The sequence below is a fragment of the Euphorbia lathyris genome, chromosome 2 (assembly GCF_963576675.1).
Source record: "Euphorbia lathyris chromosome 2, ddEupLath1.1, whole genome shotgun sequence".
NCBI classification, from domain to species: Eukaryota; Viridiplantae; Streptophyta; class Magnoliopsida; order Malpighiales; family Euphorbiaceae; genus Euphorbia; species Euphorbia lathyris.
Genome location: NC_088911.1, coordinates 3311471 through 3328267, shown reverse-complemented (window position 1 = coordinate 3328267; position 16797 = coordinate 3311471). Strand labels below are relative to the sequence as shown.

The 16797-nt window shown below is 32.6% G+C and overlaps 1 long non-coding RNA gene across 2 annotated transcripts; it reads right to left on the bottom strand.

Moving 5' to 3' along the window:
- Positions 1-6679: 6679 nt before the first annotated feature.
- Positions 6680-16502, bottom strand: LOC136220816 (uncharacterized). 2 transcript variants are annotated; one of them, XR_010684734.1, is made up of 4 exons: positions 16286-16502; positions 15978-16188; positions 15474-15542; positions 6680-7249 (listed from the first exon to the last, which is right to left on the bottom strand). It is a non-coding gene; the product is annotated as an uncharacterized lncRNA (long non-coding RNA). The 2 variants fall into 2 exon arrangements; XR_010684733.1 differs by lacking the exon at positions 6680-7249 and having other exon boundaries at positions 12722-15542.
- Positions 16503-16797: the final 295 nt, after the last annotated feature.

Here is a 16797-nt window from a genome sequence, read left to right as displayed (position 1 = left end):
AATATTACTAGGCGGGCTGGACCGGTCCGTGCTATTTTTATAAATCCCAATCCCGTCCAAAAAAAGGTGGGCTTTAACGGGCCAGACCAGGCTAGATCTAAAGATAAATTTTCATATCCAAGCCCGACTCAGGGGACACAGGCCAGGACGGGTCACGCGGGTACCAGATCCGTGAACAGATCTAGTTTCAATATTCGGTTATTTCGATTCGGTTCGGTTTTAGACCGATGCACGCTCGGAAGGCTGCTATACCATACCTTTTGACTCTACTCTAGTAGTGTGCATCGCCCGACATTAAATGTAGGTCCCATCCTGATTTAGACAGACAGCTACACAATCTTTTTTTGCAAATCTATTTTGTCTGTGGCAGCACATGTTTTAAATTATGCTATATTCAGAAAGATAACAAAAGGAGATACTATATGTACTAATAAAGCCTTTTCCATGTTTAAGTTAAGAAATCATTGATCAACTTGTTAACATTTTTAACTCAGAAAAATCCAAAAAAAAAAAAAATCCGTTCAAAGATTTTCGTTATATTTAGGCCTCGTTTGGTACGTTGTAATGAATGTTGTAATAGAATGATCATTACAATAGAGGCTCGTTATTATATTTGGTTAGTCATATCATTTTTTGTCGTAATGAAATGACAAATACATCACTTAAGTTTTCTTTATAAATTTATGTGATATAAATAGGTATGAATCCTCATTACGATTAACCTTTTGTATTTTTATTATTAATGGCGAAATGCGGAAAAAACATGAAAACATAAAAAAAAAAAGGGAAATATGCGAAAAGGAGAAAAACATGAAAAAACCAAAAACGAGAAAAAATTCAAAAAATTCAAAAACGTGAAAATCGGAAAACAGAAAAAGGCGAAAAACATGAAACAAGAAAAAATATGAAAAACATGAAAAAGGAAAAGGAGAAAAAACACGAAAAATGCGAAAGACCGAAAAGACTAAAAATGAGAAAAACGGAAAAATCCTAAAAATGAAAAAAGATAGGAAAAATTGAAAAAACGAAAAATTACAAAAAAAAACAAAAAAAAAAACATATAAATTGCATATAACTAATATAAACATACATATTATAATGATAATTTCATTTTATCAATTTTATTAAAATTTGTAAACCAAACATAGTAGCAGAAGTACATTATACATTTGATTACATTACAACATTGATTATATCATACTGAATTACATTATAGTCAATTGTTTATATTATTTTCAGATGGTGGACTAAGAATCTCTTAAAGATAATCCGATACATCTAGGTATAATGAAAAAAATGATAAGGTACCAAAATATGTCTAAAGTTTTTAAAAACCTATCAATATAGGTTCCACGTATAAAATATCATCAATGTAGGCTTAACGTTTAAAAAAGAGTATCAATTTAGGCATCGATAATAAATGTGACACGTAATTCATATTACTGCATTAAGCTCTTATTTCTCTCTCCATGTACAATTGACGGGTAAATTTCATCGATGGTGTACAACCTTTGTCTCATTTCACACTTTAGTGTACAATCTTCAATTTGTCACACTAATATATACGAACTTATTAGTGACCTCCCACTTTAGTGTATAGCAGGTAAAAATGACCGGTCAGCGCGAAGTCAAAGTGCCACGTCAGCAGTTTGACCAGTAAAAAAGTCAAAAGTTGACCACTTATTATAAAATTACTTCTATACCCTCTCCTTTCTTCTCCCTTCTTCCCATTTCCCTTTCTCATTCTAACTTCTCTCTCTCCAACTTCTTCAACGATAATGGTGAACTTTGGGAGTCTAACTATGGCGACTTCTTATTTTCCTGATACTCCAGTCAGCTCTTGTTTTATGGAGATCGCCTCCTCTCCCTCGCCTCAGCTGCATTTGGCGACTTGAATGTAGCAATTTATGCTAAACTCCAACTTGTGCACTCATTGTATAGAACTCAAGCTCACCCTTCCGAGATAACAGTTGGGTTCTACAACGCAACTCTCAAAGATGGCTATGGACCATTTCTGAAATGCTTGCAAGGAATTCCTGCAAGATGAACATCAGCCCCAATAGTAATTATCAAGCCCTGAGTCATTACTTGCACAAATTCGAAGGGCTTGCTGATAGTTCTGGGTGGAGATTTCTGGGCAGAACTCAATCTTTTTTAGACTCTTCAGGCAAACATATTCAGCCAAGTTTGGCAGTTAGATATTCTGCAAAATTACTTAATTATTTATTTAGACTCTTTATGCAAACAATGATATAATTAAGTTTGTTTATAAGTAACACCCAAACATAATTACATTATAATTCATCTATGAAAATCCCAAATTTGTCTCGCAGGGTTGATGATAGGTTGCAAAATAATTTATAATTTATTTGCAGTTAAGGTTTTTGTTGGATTGCAAATGTATAAGAAAAATTGGGTAGATGGGTGTTCAAATTTAGGCTGTTTGGTGTTCAAATTTAGGCTGTTTAGTTGATAATTAATTCTAGAACAGAACAGGATAAACGAAATTTTATGGATTGAATTCAAACTAGTTTATATACTTGTAAGAGAGAGAAGCTTAGAGAGAGAGAGGTGAGTTAGAGAGAGAATGAAACTCAAAGAAAGAGAGGTTAGAGAGAGAAAGAAATTTGAAGAGTGAGAAAAGGAATAGAGAGAAGAAAATGAAGAGATGGAGGGATAAGGGTAAAAGAAAGAAAGGATAAAAATTAAATTTTTTTTTTATAATTGTGGGTCCCACTTTATTGATAACTTAAATGAAAATGATGAGGTGACGCGTTGACCAGACGTTGACCGGTCATTTTTACCGGCTGTATACCAAAGTGGGAGGTCACCCATAAGTTCGTATATATTAATGAGACAAATTGAAAGTCGTACACCAAAGTGTGAAATGAGGCAAATGTTGTATACCATTGATGAAATTTACCCTACAATTGACACAATTTAACAAAGTAACATGAATGACGTTTTCCGTTATCGAGACATAAATTGATACTCTTTTTAAAATGTTATGTCTATATTGATGTTATTTTACATGTGGAACCTAAATTGAAACTTTTCTAAAAACTATAGACTTATTTTGGCGACGTATTCCATAATTTAAAGCCTTAAAGGGGTATTTAAGTAACTTCAATTATATTTTGTGTTCTATTTCTTTCCGGATATTCCGATGTAACGTTGCTATTTATTTTGCCACCAGCGACACACACTTGGAGAGTACTGGGCCTCGAGTACTGGATTAGTAGAGCACGCATATTCCACTACAAATAATGGCATGCCAAATACTCATTTGATCCCCAAACTAAAATTTGAAAGTCAGTTAGGACTTTAAATGATCTAAATCACCAATTAAATCACTGAATTAAGTAAAAATCATTAATTGAGTCCTTATGTTATCTTAAAATCAGAAACTGCGACTATTTGATATGGACTGTAATGATCACTGTGATGGCTCAAAATGGATTTAGGAAAGAGAGTCTGAAATTGTTCAACCGAATAATTTTTAATGAGGACTCAATTGATATTTTTGCTTAGGATGGGGATCCAATTGATGATTTTTACTTAGTTTATGGACCTGATTGATAATTTTGATAGTTTAAGGTCCTAATTGATTTTCAAATTTTAGTTTTGAGATCTAAATGAGTATTATGCCTTTAATATAAAGAAAGTCTTTTAATAGCACAAAAATAACAAATAATTATTAAAGGGATAAGGATGAAATTTGATCCTAATGTTTTGCATGTGATTAAACCAAAACACAAAACCAACATAGAAAATGTATGAACAGTAAATAAAAATTAAAAGAATAGAGTTTAGATAAATCTGAGGCTTGTATTAACAGTCTTCTTAAAATAGATTTCGTCGCTTTTGACGATCGTCTTCCAGGGTACGACAGATTTCGAAAGCAAACTCTTACTGTGTGGAGATTCATTATCACTGAAGTAGGAAAACAAGAACAATATGAATAGACAACGAGCATGAAACTTTCAGAGAATCTATTTTTTCAACAACCTCTGAATCTGACCATTTTTTTCCATATAAATAGAACTCGAAAGGACATGCCTTTTCACGAATGGATATAGATTGATGAATTATTTTTGAAATTGACACAATTTATCAACGTTAGGGGTAAAATTACTTTTGGCTTCCAACGTTAGGGGGTAAACTTCCTCCTGACCCAAAACGTTAGGGGTATTTTTACACCTTAACTTTAATAATTTATATATTATAATATAGTAAATTTATATTATTTTAATAATATATTTATTAGAATTAATAAAAGAATAAAAAACAATTAAACAATTATGTAATGGTACTACATACTGTGTACTCCACATCCAAAATGGAGTGGAGTTTGGTGGTGGTTGGAATACCAGCCAACACAAAATGTTATCTCCAACATCATTCACAATGGGTGTTGGAGATAATGAAATCACATTTATCCATTGTTGTTAGATTTGGTTCGGTCTAATTGGTCGGACTAAAAACCAGTTAGGTTTTCAAATTGAATCGTGTTGAGTTTATCAATTTTTTACAGTCCGGTAGAATCGACTTAACTCGGGACCTAAGGTGACCCTCGTTTTATTTTTATTAGGGATAAATATACCTCTAACGTTCACAGCCAAAAGCAATTTATTCCTACTATCTAAAATGGTGCAATTTTATTCCTAACGTTGGCAGTCAAGAACAATTTTATCCTAACGTTGTCAAATTAGACCATTTTGAAAAATATATTAAAAATTGAGGTTTTTTTATTATATTTTTATATAAAATATTAAGTTGAATCTAATAAATTAAAGAATATTCATTTTAAAGTATAAAGTCGCGTATTGAGTTTGAGAAAATAAAAAAAATGATGGTTTTGGTTCGAGATGGTGAACTTGTTTTCAATGAACTGTTACTTAAAGTGATATAAATTTTAATTTAATCAAATTCTTTGATTTTTTCAATCAATCGTGGATTTATATGGTTTAATCTTATCAGGAGACTATCAAAAAACTTTATAAGTTTAGAGAATTAATCGATTTTTGTATTGTTTTAATATGTAAAAATTTTGATGGTAATTTTATTCTTATGTTGTGTTTTCAGTATTTATTAAACGAATGAGCTATTAAGGTATTAAAGATGATAATAGTCTTTCGGATGAGAAAATCGATGAAGTACTGAAGCAATATTTAGAAGATTTCAAAGATGGTTCACTAGAAACTAAAGGTTGGCCTACCGATCTTTCCAGTTATAAACTCTCAAAAGCAAGCATAAATGCTTATACAAGTATTATTGCAAAGAGATTTCCAACCTTTCGCTTAAATTGTCTGTGTCCTGGATATGTAAAAACAGATATAAATCTTAATATCGGAGTATTATCCGTTGAAGAATGAGCCGAAAGTGTTGTGAGGTTGGCATTATTGTCTGATGGTGGTCCTTTTGGTTCCTTCTTTGATAAAAAAGTTGAGTATTTTGATTTAGAGATATTTCAACCATATGTTTATTCATCCGAAATATATTGCTATTTTGGTGTGACATTTAATAATAATGTAATCCATTTCATTTCAAATATAATGAATATTAAAAATGGATAAAGTATCAAAATAGGTCTAAGGTTTTTGGAGAAGTACCAATTTAGACTCAACGTTCAAAATAATACCAATATAGGGTTAACGTTTACAACATAATATCAATTTAGGCTTAACGTTTACAATATAGTATCAGTTTAGGCCTCACGTACAAAATAGCACTAATATAGGCTTAACGTTTAAAAAATAATACGAATTTGTTTAACGTTTACAAAATATATGCAATGTCACAATTAAATTAACAATATTATATTCTTTTCCTATAAACTTTATATGTTATCTTTTTATTTAATTCTATTTTCTTATTTATTGTAATATAATTAATTAGTATTCTTGTCCATTAAGATCTTATATTTGTTTTTGATCAACCATTCCATGGCTCCTAAATTTTATGGCTCATGTAATATATGCAAACTAAAAGTAATTGAATATCCACAATATTTCGAACAATGACATGTATCAATATTATTTTAACTAGTGTTCGAAATATTGTGGATATTCAATTACTTTTAGTTTTCATATATTACATCAACAATGAAATTTAGTAGTCATGAAATCATTGATGAAAAACAAATATAAGATCTTAATGAGCAAGAATACTAATTAATTGTATTATAATAAATAAGAATATAGAACTAAATAAAAAGATAACATATAAAGTTAATAAGGAAATAATATAATATGATTAATTTAATTATGACGTTTAGCTTAAATTGTATATATTTTGTAAACGTTAAGCTTAAATTCGTATTAATTTTTAAACGTTAAGCCTATATTGGTGCTATTTTGTAAGTGGGGCCTAAATTGATGCTATATTGTAAATGTTAAGCCTAAATTGATATTATATTGTAAACGTTAAACTTATATTAGTGCTATTTTGAACGTTGAGCCTAAATTGGTACTTCTCCAAAAATCTTAAGCCTATTTTGGTACTTTATCCCTATTAAAAATGGATATCTTGTTTTATATGATTAGATGCAATGAGAATTTATCCTTGGAAGAGAAATTTTATAGTATTTTTCTTTTACAATACTTCGGAAGTAATATATCCGGCTAATAGAAATTGTTTTGCTTATCACTACATTGGAAATGAATGGTGTAAAGAAAAAAAAGAAATTCATGTGATATTAATCCATTGGGCGTTACTCTTAGAGTACTGTTATGTTTATTACTTTTAATCGTTAATTGTCGTTGAGATCTAATTCATTTTCAAATATTAATTTCAAAATTGAATTTTAATTTTTGATTAATGGATGAGATTATAATTTATAACTTCACTTAGAAACTCAATTTGTGAAAATCTCAATGCAAAGTGTTACATACTCCATTGCATATAAAATTAAAATGAAAGCGTGGGTTGGTCTATTTGCAAAGGTAGTCACCTATTTTTAAAAATTGCAAACATGGAGTGTGTTTTGTGTAGTTTAGAAGCTCAATTATTTAATTAAAAATTATTGTCATGACTATTTATCTCAAAATATATCAATTTAGAGCAATTATAAAGACTGAGTTACAGATCACTTGGCGACGGCAGGCCATGAGGGGGTGTTAGGTGTTTCTACCCTTACCGTTCCCCCTATCGCTCTTTCTCCTCTTCTTTTAGAGGATAGGATTGGGGTTAGCTTTCCTAGGCTAATCCCGGTGTAGTTGCTTGTTTTGCTTTGCTTTCCTTTCCTTTTCTACCAAAAAATAATAATAATAAAGACTGAGTTACAAATTAGTCAAAACACAATGTTTTATTTTGCAAATTAACTAAATTATAAGTATTGTTTGACCAAAAAAGTTTCACAAAGCACAGAACCCATACTTGTAGACTTTTAAACCACATGAACTGTCTTAACAAATCCGTCAAACCACAAAGTTTATTTTTGTACTTTTCTAAATTTAAAATATAGGCTAAATCCATAATTAAACTCTTGAACTTTCATTGTTTTAAGGATGAAGTCCAAATCATTTATTTTTCCAAATTAAATCCATGAACTTTAATTTTCACGTACATTGAACCCCTCATTAACGGTTCCGTTGATAAATTGCTAATAAAAGACTCAACGTTCGTTAAAATTCAAAATTACAAGCTTAATCAATAAAAAATTATAAAAATCAGTGTTTAATATAATTTTTGAATATAAAAATAAAAAATAGCAACAATAGAATATAAATAATTTCTTAGTCCTCATCTTTTATTAATATTAACCTTTTGATCCTTCTGTTCGTTTATTTTTAGATTTTTAACCGTTATATTTGACATAAACAAACAGAAAATAATAGAGTGATATGACCATTTTGTATAATACTATGATTATCCTGAAAACCAATATATGTTCGGTTAAAAATCTAAAAAGAATAAATAAAAGGACCAAATGATTAATATTGATAAAAGATAGAGACCTTATAATATATTTTTTAATGAAATTATAATATGAAACAATATGTTACAGTAAAAAGTGTCAATTTATTATAAATTAACCATTATATTTGTATCTTTCAAAAAAAAAAAAACCCATTATATTTGTACATAGGAGACATGGCCTAAGAGGCTGGGTAACAAACAGAGTAAGGGCCTTAGTCACCATATCGAACCGAACTGATTGAATTCGGTTTTTCGGTTTGGTTTTTTTAACAATTCGGTTCAATATCAGTTTTAATTTTAAGTGTATTTTGGTATTCGGTTCGATAAAAAATGTAAAAAACCAAACCGCACCGAATTATACATATATTATATTCTTTTATATATATATACATATATATTTGATTTTACAAGTTTATTTTTTATTATTATTGAAATAATATCCTAATATAAATATATTTTAGGAGTATTCAATTTTTATGAAGAGAACATCTCAGTTAGTGACTTATCGGAGTGGCGGTAATGCGAGCCAAATTGACTTCTTCTTAGTAAGGAGTGCTTGGAGAAAGAGTTATATTGATTGTAAGGTGATCCCTGGTGAGAGTACGACAACCCAACATAGAGTAGTGGTGCTAGATTTTCGAAGTAGGAAATGTATAAGAAAACAAACACCTCAAATAGAGACTAAGATTAAGTGGTGGAAATTGCAAGGGGAGAATCAACAAAAATTTGTGGATGAGATGACCAAAAAAGATATTTGGACTTGCAATATGGATTCAGATATAGATTCGATATGGAATAAGATGGAGCATAGTATAAGGGAAGTAGCAAAGGAAGTTCTAGGGGAATCTAAAGGTAGCATGCCACCGGGTAAGAACACATCTTGGTGGACAGAAGAAGTACGACAAGCAGTAAAGAGTAAGAGAGAATCCTATAAACTATTGGGGAAATGTAGGAGTGACGAGAACTACGAAAAATACAAAGAGGCTAAAAGGGAAGTAAAGAAGGTCATACGAGATGCTAGAGCAAAGGTGAATCGGGATCTGTATACAAGATTGGATACGAAAGAAGGGGAAAGAGACATATATAGAATTGCTCGGATGAGAGATAGGAAGACGCGAGATCTCGGAAAAGTTAAATGTGTGAAGGATGTGGACCAGAAAGTCCTAGTTGGAGATAAGGATATCAAGGAACGATGGAGGTCCTATTTTGATGACTTATTTAATGGAGATCGCCAACAAGATGTTGGAGATATAAGTACCCATCACGATATGATAAATCATGAATGCCTGCGGAGAATTCAAAAGGGTGAAGTCAAAATGGCATTAAGTAAGATGAAGTTGAAGAAAGCAGTAGGACCTGATGGCACCCCTATTGAGATTTGGAGATGTTTGGGAGAAAGAGGAATCGAATGGTTGACGGCGTTCTTCAACAAAATTTGGAGAAACAATAAGATGCCATCAGAATGGAGGAAAAGTACCTTAATCCCTTTGTATAAGAACAAAGGCGATGTCCAAGATTGTGCCAACTATCGGGGAATCAAATTAATGAGTCACACTATGAAACTTTGGGAGCGAGTGATTGAACAAAGGCTAAGGAGGACGGTGAAGATCTCGGAAAACCAGTTTGGCTTTATGCCGGGAAGATCAACTATGGAAGCCATCCATCTAATGAGACAATTAATGGAGCACTATCGAAATAAGAAGAAAGACTTGCATATGGTTTTCATTGACTTGGAGAAAGCATATGATAAGGTACCAAGGGAAGTACTTTGGTGGGCCTTGATAAGGAAAGGCATTTCGCGGAAATATATTGACATCATAAAGGACATGTATGAGGGAGTATGCACGAGTGTACGTACTAGTGTTGGGAAGACTGAAGAGTTTCCTATTACGATTGGAGTGCATCAAGGTTCCGCACTAAGCCCATTTCTTTTTGCCATCGTTATGGATGAACTAACAAGTTCACTTCAAGATGGTATACCATGGTGCATGGTGTTTGCAGATGATATTGTGTTGATTGAGGAGACGAAAGAAGGAGTGGAGATGAAGTTGGAACTATGGAGGCAAACTCTAGAATCTAGAGGCTTTAAGTTGAGTCGAAGTAAGACAGAATATTTGGAGTGTAAGTTTAGCGGCCGTAGGAGTAGGGAGGCAGGGACAATCATCCTAGATGGGAGAGTTGTTCAGGCCTCGGATTGCTTCCGGTATTTAGGATCTATTATCCAAACGGATGGAGAAGTAGATGGAGATGTTGCTCATAGGATTAAAGCTAGTTGGTCGAAGTGGAAGAGTGCTACGGGTTTCCTTTGTGATCCCGGCATGCCTAATAGATTGAAGGGAAAATTCTACCGGACGGCAATTAGACCAGCATTGTTATATGGCACGGAGTGTTGGGCAGTGAAACACTGCCACATCCATAAGATGTCGGTGGCGGAGATGCGTATGTTGAGATGGATGTGTGGTCACATGAGAAAGGACCGGGTGTGTAATGAAATAATTAGGACAAAAGTAGGGGTCACATCTATTGAGAATAAAATGAGAGAAAACCGACTAAGGTGGTTTGGCCATGTGAGACGTAGAGCGCTTGATGCGCCGGTTAGGAGAACCGAAGAGTGGCAAAGGGATGTAGTGGTGAGGGGTAGGGGAAGACCTAAGCAAACTTGGAGGAGGGTGATCGAGAGTGATATGAGTTTATTGGGAATTGAGGAAAATATGGTAGTGGATAGGACGGAGTGGAGAGAGCGAATCTGTGTCGCTGACACCACTTGATTTTCACGGTTTTATATGATGGTTCATGTTAGCCGACCCCGAATCATTTCGGGACTAAGGCTTTGTTATTGTTGTTGTTGTGTTGTTGAGGTAAATTTAATGAGAAAATAATGTGATTTTTATTTGTTAATTTTTGTTTTTAACTTAATTCGGCTTATTCAGTGAACCGAACCGCATATTTCGGTTCGGTTTTAATTCGGTTTTACCTATTATTTGGTTCGGTATCGGTGTGAATTATTTTGATCATTTCGATATTCGGTTTTTCGGTTCGGTACGATTTTGAACCGATGTACACCCCTATTGGATCCAAAAAACTAATTTTAGGAGTTTTTCAATTAACTTATTACTCCATCTCTTTTTATTGACATCTTTACCCCTAATTAATACTCTTTAATCTCAAATAAATGTTTTACAATGTCTAATGTAACCAGCTATCAGCTAACCGCTAATTGCCAAACAAGGCCTAAACTTTTTTAGGTAAATGATGGGCATAAGTGATATATTACCATAAAAAGTGAGGGCCAAATGATGTATTAAGCTTTTTAGACAGTATATTTTTTTTTAGGGAGAATTGTATAATTACTAATTACCATAAAACAGCAAAATGCTACGCGTTTTTACAATTAAATGCATACTTGAAATCCAAGAAAATCAATTTCATGAATATACAAATTATTACATTCATTTAATTAAGGTAAAAGAAACATAATTAAGTCCCTGAACTGTATTCTTTTAAAAGAATAAAGCTCTTGATCAATTATTTTTTCATATTAAACCTTTGATTATTGATTTTGTTATAGATTCGACCCTTGTTTAACTTTTTCATCGAGTTTGACATTACACATCGTTAGGGGATTCAGCTTATCGACGTGAACAAATAAACATAAAAATTTATTAACTAGGATAGATAGAGAGTAAAAAGTAATAAGAAATTCGAGTAGGTTCTTCCAAGCTCGGTATTCTTCTCTCCTTTTTCGTGATTTTAGCATTAGAACCATAAAACAGCACAATGCTACGCGTTTTTACAGTTAAATGTATACTTGAAATCCAAGAAATCCGATTTCATAAATATACAAATGATTACATTCATTAATTAAGGAAAAAAACATTAATTAAATCCCTGAATTTTATTTCTTTTAAGAATCAAGCTATTGATTAATTATTTTTTCATATTGAGCCATTGATTATTAATTTTGTTATAAATTCGATTCTTATTTAACTTTTCCATCGAGTTTGGGCGGTACACATCATTACGGAAATTCGGTTTATTGACGTTGACAAATAAAAATAAAAATTTATTGATTATGATAGATAGAGAGTAAAAAGTAACAAGAAATTACCGAAATTAATTTCGAGGAGGTTCTTCCAAGCTCGATCTTCTCCTCTCCCTTTATGTGATTTCGAATCACCAAATTAATCTTCTCATCTTCCAAACTCGACGAAAAAGTTAAATAAGGGCCAAATTTGTAACAAAATCAATGATCAACATGTGAATTGGTCAAGGGCTTGATCCTTAAAATATATAAAGTTCAAGAACTTAGGCCATGTTTGCTAAATAGCTTTTTGAAGTAAAATTAGAGGTTTGAGACATTTTAGAGGTTTTGAATAGCCAATTCTCTAATAGTGGTGTTCGGTGAAAAGAGGTTTAAAAGAACTTATTGGGTCCAAAAAGGAAAAAACTCATTTTAGAAGTATTTTCAATTAGCTTATTGTTACATCTCTTTTTGGAGACAATTTTACCCCTAATTAATACTCTTTAATTCCAAATAAATGCTTTATCATGTCCTTATTTATCATTTTACACAAACAGCTATTAGCAATCAGCTAAGTTTTACCAAACAAGTTCATACAATCCGCTAAATTAGCTAACGAAAAAGGTAACCAATTATCAGCTAAGAGCTAATGGCCAAACAGGCCCTTAATTATGCTTTTTGTTTTATTAAAGAAAGAAGAAGTGAATTCTATAATTAATTACCGTAAAAAATGATAATGCTACGTCGTTTTTACAATTAGATTTATAATTGAAATCCTTTTTACAATTAGATTTATAATTGAAATCCAAGAATTTCCATTTCATGAATATACAAATTATTACATTCCTTAATTAACTTAAATTCTACTTAGCCCTAAGGAAAACTCTTTCCACTATATAATTACTCACACCGACCAATCCCTGATCATACTTTTTTATCTTTTTTCTTGATTTACAATGGTAAAAAAGATACCTCCGATGGGTCTTTCCGACGCCGGAGATTCTTTTCACCGACTTGTGCATACAACTCGCCAACAGTCAGACCCGGCTGAGGCTACCAAATTACTGGAAATAAGAGTGTTAAAAGCTTTTGCCAATCGCCTAATTATAGACTCCAAGGAAAGGATTTCTTCTGATCATCATCACCGCAAAAAGACTCCAAGAAAACCAGTATTCAAGAAAGGCAAAAACAGTACGAATACGAAGACGAAGACGAAGAGGAAGAGGAAGATGGAGGGGATAGAAGCAATTACTGCAGATTTATCAAGCGAACTGAAGGCAAAAATAGCAGAAAAAGGAGGGACTAATGTGGAATTAGTCATAACAAAACCGATGTTCATGACAGACTTAAACCCGCATCATGATCGTTTAACAATCCCTCTGAAACAAGTGAAAAGTAAGAGTTTTCCGATGGAGGAGGAGGAAGAAGGATGTATTCTCGATAAAGGTAAAGATGGGGTACTTGATGTGAAATTAATTGAACCTTGCGGGACTGAAAGTGATTTGAAGTTTATTAAATGGAAGTTGAAAAGTAGTTATTCTTATGCTTTGAGGAGTGGCTGGAGGGATGTTGTAAAGAGGAATAGGAATTCCTTTTTTAACTTGGATGATGTTGTCCAGCTTTGGTCGTTTAGGTTTCATCGTCAACTTTGGTTTGCACTCCAAAAGGTTCGAGACGCTCCCATAATCCTCTGATTAAGGGTTAGTTGTTGTTTATTGTTGTTCGTAACTCTAAAATTTTGATTTTATTTTTAGTTGTTTTAGTTATGATAATTTAGTGTTTTGAGGCTTTGTTTCAATGAGACTCAATTTTGTTTCTGAGTTTGAATACTTCTTACTGTTATATAATTTTTAATTATTTTAATATATTATATGTTTATTTTTTTTAAAGTAATTGAATGCATTAATATACATTTTACTGATTATGATTTTTTTTAAGAAATTTTATTGATTATGATCTGAAAACATTAAATATTAGCTAAATTGTGCGATTAATGGAAGTTGAAAAATACTTATTCTTATGCTTTGACGACCGGCCGGAATGTAAGGAGGAATAAGAATTCCTTTTTTAACTTCGATGATGTTGTTCAACTTTGGTCGTTTAGGGTTGATCGTCAACTTTGGTTTGCATTCCAAAAGTCTGGGAAACTCCCATAATCCTCTGATTAAGGGTTAGTTTGTTGTTGTTCGTAAGACGTAATTTAGGGTTTTGAGCGTTTGTTTCAATTTAATTGTTTTTAGTTATGATAATTAGGTTTTTATTTTAATGAGACATCAACTTAATCTGGATTTAGAGTAGGATGGATTATTTAATTTTTCTTTTCTGTGTTTGAATACTTCTTTTACTGTTATGTAATTAAAATTTATGTTGAATCCTGCATCAATATTCTATTAATGATAGAGAAGTTGAGGTGTGGTTCCGGAGTGGTTCATGATCAGGGGTGGTTCCGGTCCCTTTGTCTCCGTAAAGTTTGAGTCTATTGGTGTGCTAAATTACTAATTTAATTAAACTTTAATTGAGTATTTGATAAATTGATGATTTGACCGAGAACTTTGATTGAGTATTTGATAAATAGGAAATTTCATAAATTGAGGACTATTATATGATTAATACAAAATTAACTCATTAAGATTGTATTAATTAAGGTCCGGATTAGAGTGGTTAATTAATTCATTCATTTGTATTTAATTACAAAATTCATCTAGATTAACATATACAGACGATAAAATTCTCAAAGTTTGTTAAAAACGATTCAATCTTACTTTTGTAGTCCAAATCTAGATATAAAAAGGGCGGCCCGGTCGCACTACGCGTCCCCGCTGAGCGAGGGTCCGGGGAGGGGTCCCACCACAAGGGTGTACTTGGGGCAAGCCTTCTCCTGCCAATTTATTTGGCAAGAGGCCGCTCCTAAGACTCGAACCCGTGACCTCTTGGTCATACGACAACAACGTTTACCGTTGCGCCAAGGCTCGCCCTCCAGTCCAAATCTAGATATATATTCGAAAATTTTTGAATAAGTTCGGCTTAGCAAAATTTTATTTTTACGCACACAAGTGTAAAATCAGCTCCTCTAACGGACAAATCCTGTATTCGAGACTGCTACGAATTGCTCCAATTATTGACCTCTGAAAATTGTGAGCAGTGGGTATTACATGCTGACGTTCAAGGGCCAGTTTGTTCAAAACTATTTATTCATTGGTCATTTAATAAATACAGTTTCAGTTATAGGTATCAAACTGAAAATTATCCATTCTGTATTTTGAAATTTCTGATTCAGATGGCATTATAAGGTATTTTCATTTAATTTATAGACTTGATGTGCATGTTAAGCTCACGAACAGTGCGTGAGGAGCTCAGTAACAGTTCGTAAGGAGCTCACGAATTGAATGTTGAGCTCGAGCTCAAATCGGACTCGTCAATTTTCTAACGAACCGACACTGAACAAGCTAAAGCTCGGCTAGATTATAAGCCTATCCGTGAGTATAAGCCTATCCATAAATATGTGCAATGATGTATCCAAATAGAAACTTACTTTGCTCGGATCAGAAGCTTTAAAAGCGCCAGTATCCATTTGAACTCTAGAAACTCCTGCATTGTCTACCTGCACAGAAACACATATTGTGCTTTCAACATCTATCTGATTGAGAGCAGAAAATCTCAAAAGATGATTATTTGAAATTTTCTTCCTTCAAACACTGATAAAACTGGTTGAGAATTAACAATTAACATTGAATTTTATAAAATCTACTACAAATATCACAAAACTGATAGAACGAGGAACGAAATTGCATAATAAAGCAATTTATGTATACATAAACACATCAATCAAAAGCTGAGATTGAGATAACGAGTACAATGATATCAAGCTTTCCGAATTGAGTTGTGATATGAACTATGAAGTTAATTGTTCAAAATCAACTGTGGACAATGAACTATGTATCAATCCAATTCAAATTTCTCTTTAAATCCACTAATCAAACAGGATATAGGCATGAATTTTATATACAAAAATTAAGTGAAATCAGATTAATCATACCAATATATCAAGCTTTCCGAACTGAGATTTGATGAAATCAGCAAGAGCAGCAACACTATCAGAATCGGCGACATCAAGTTGAGATAATCGGAGAGACCGAATTGAGCTTAAAGGCCTCTCTTCTCATCTCTGGCAGCTAAAATCACGAAAATCCGAATCCAAATCCGAATCCGATCCGATCCCCTTGTTTGCTCCGGTGACCACAACATATCTGGAACATAATGAAATTCTCACAAATCATAAGTAAGAAACAGGCATAAAAGATATGGAAGATTAATTTAATTTCCATATGAGTGAAGAAGAATTACCTCTTGTTTTGTTCTGCCATTGATGATTTAACAGTAGAAGGTGAAAATGAAACAAGCTTTTTTCCTTAGTTAAAAAGTTTCTAGATACTTCTGTAAGCTCCTTCGTAAGTTATGAGGCTGAATTGAAGTGAAGAAGATGATAAACAGAGAAGGAGAGAGAGAGAGGACAAATGAATTTGATGCTCTATTTCAAATGCTTCATTTGTATAATAGCCGTACCTTGAGGTTCAAAACCTTATGAATAAATCTTGAACCTCTTTCTTTAGAATAAATTACTTTATAAATATCACATGTTGGTAGTGGTTGTCGGAGATTAATATAAGATATATAATTTGGTCTTAACTATAAGTTCAATCTTTTAGTTAAATCGGTTCCATGATATGGTATCAGAGCCTCTAGGACCAAACGGTTAAGGGTTCGAGTCCCGGCAACCTTATGCACGCTGCAAGCCCAAGGAGCATTTGTGTGTGAGGGTGTGTCTTATATTAATATAAGATATATGCTTGGGCCTT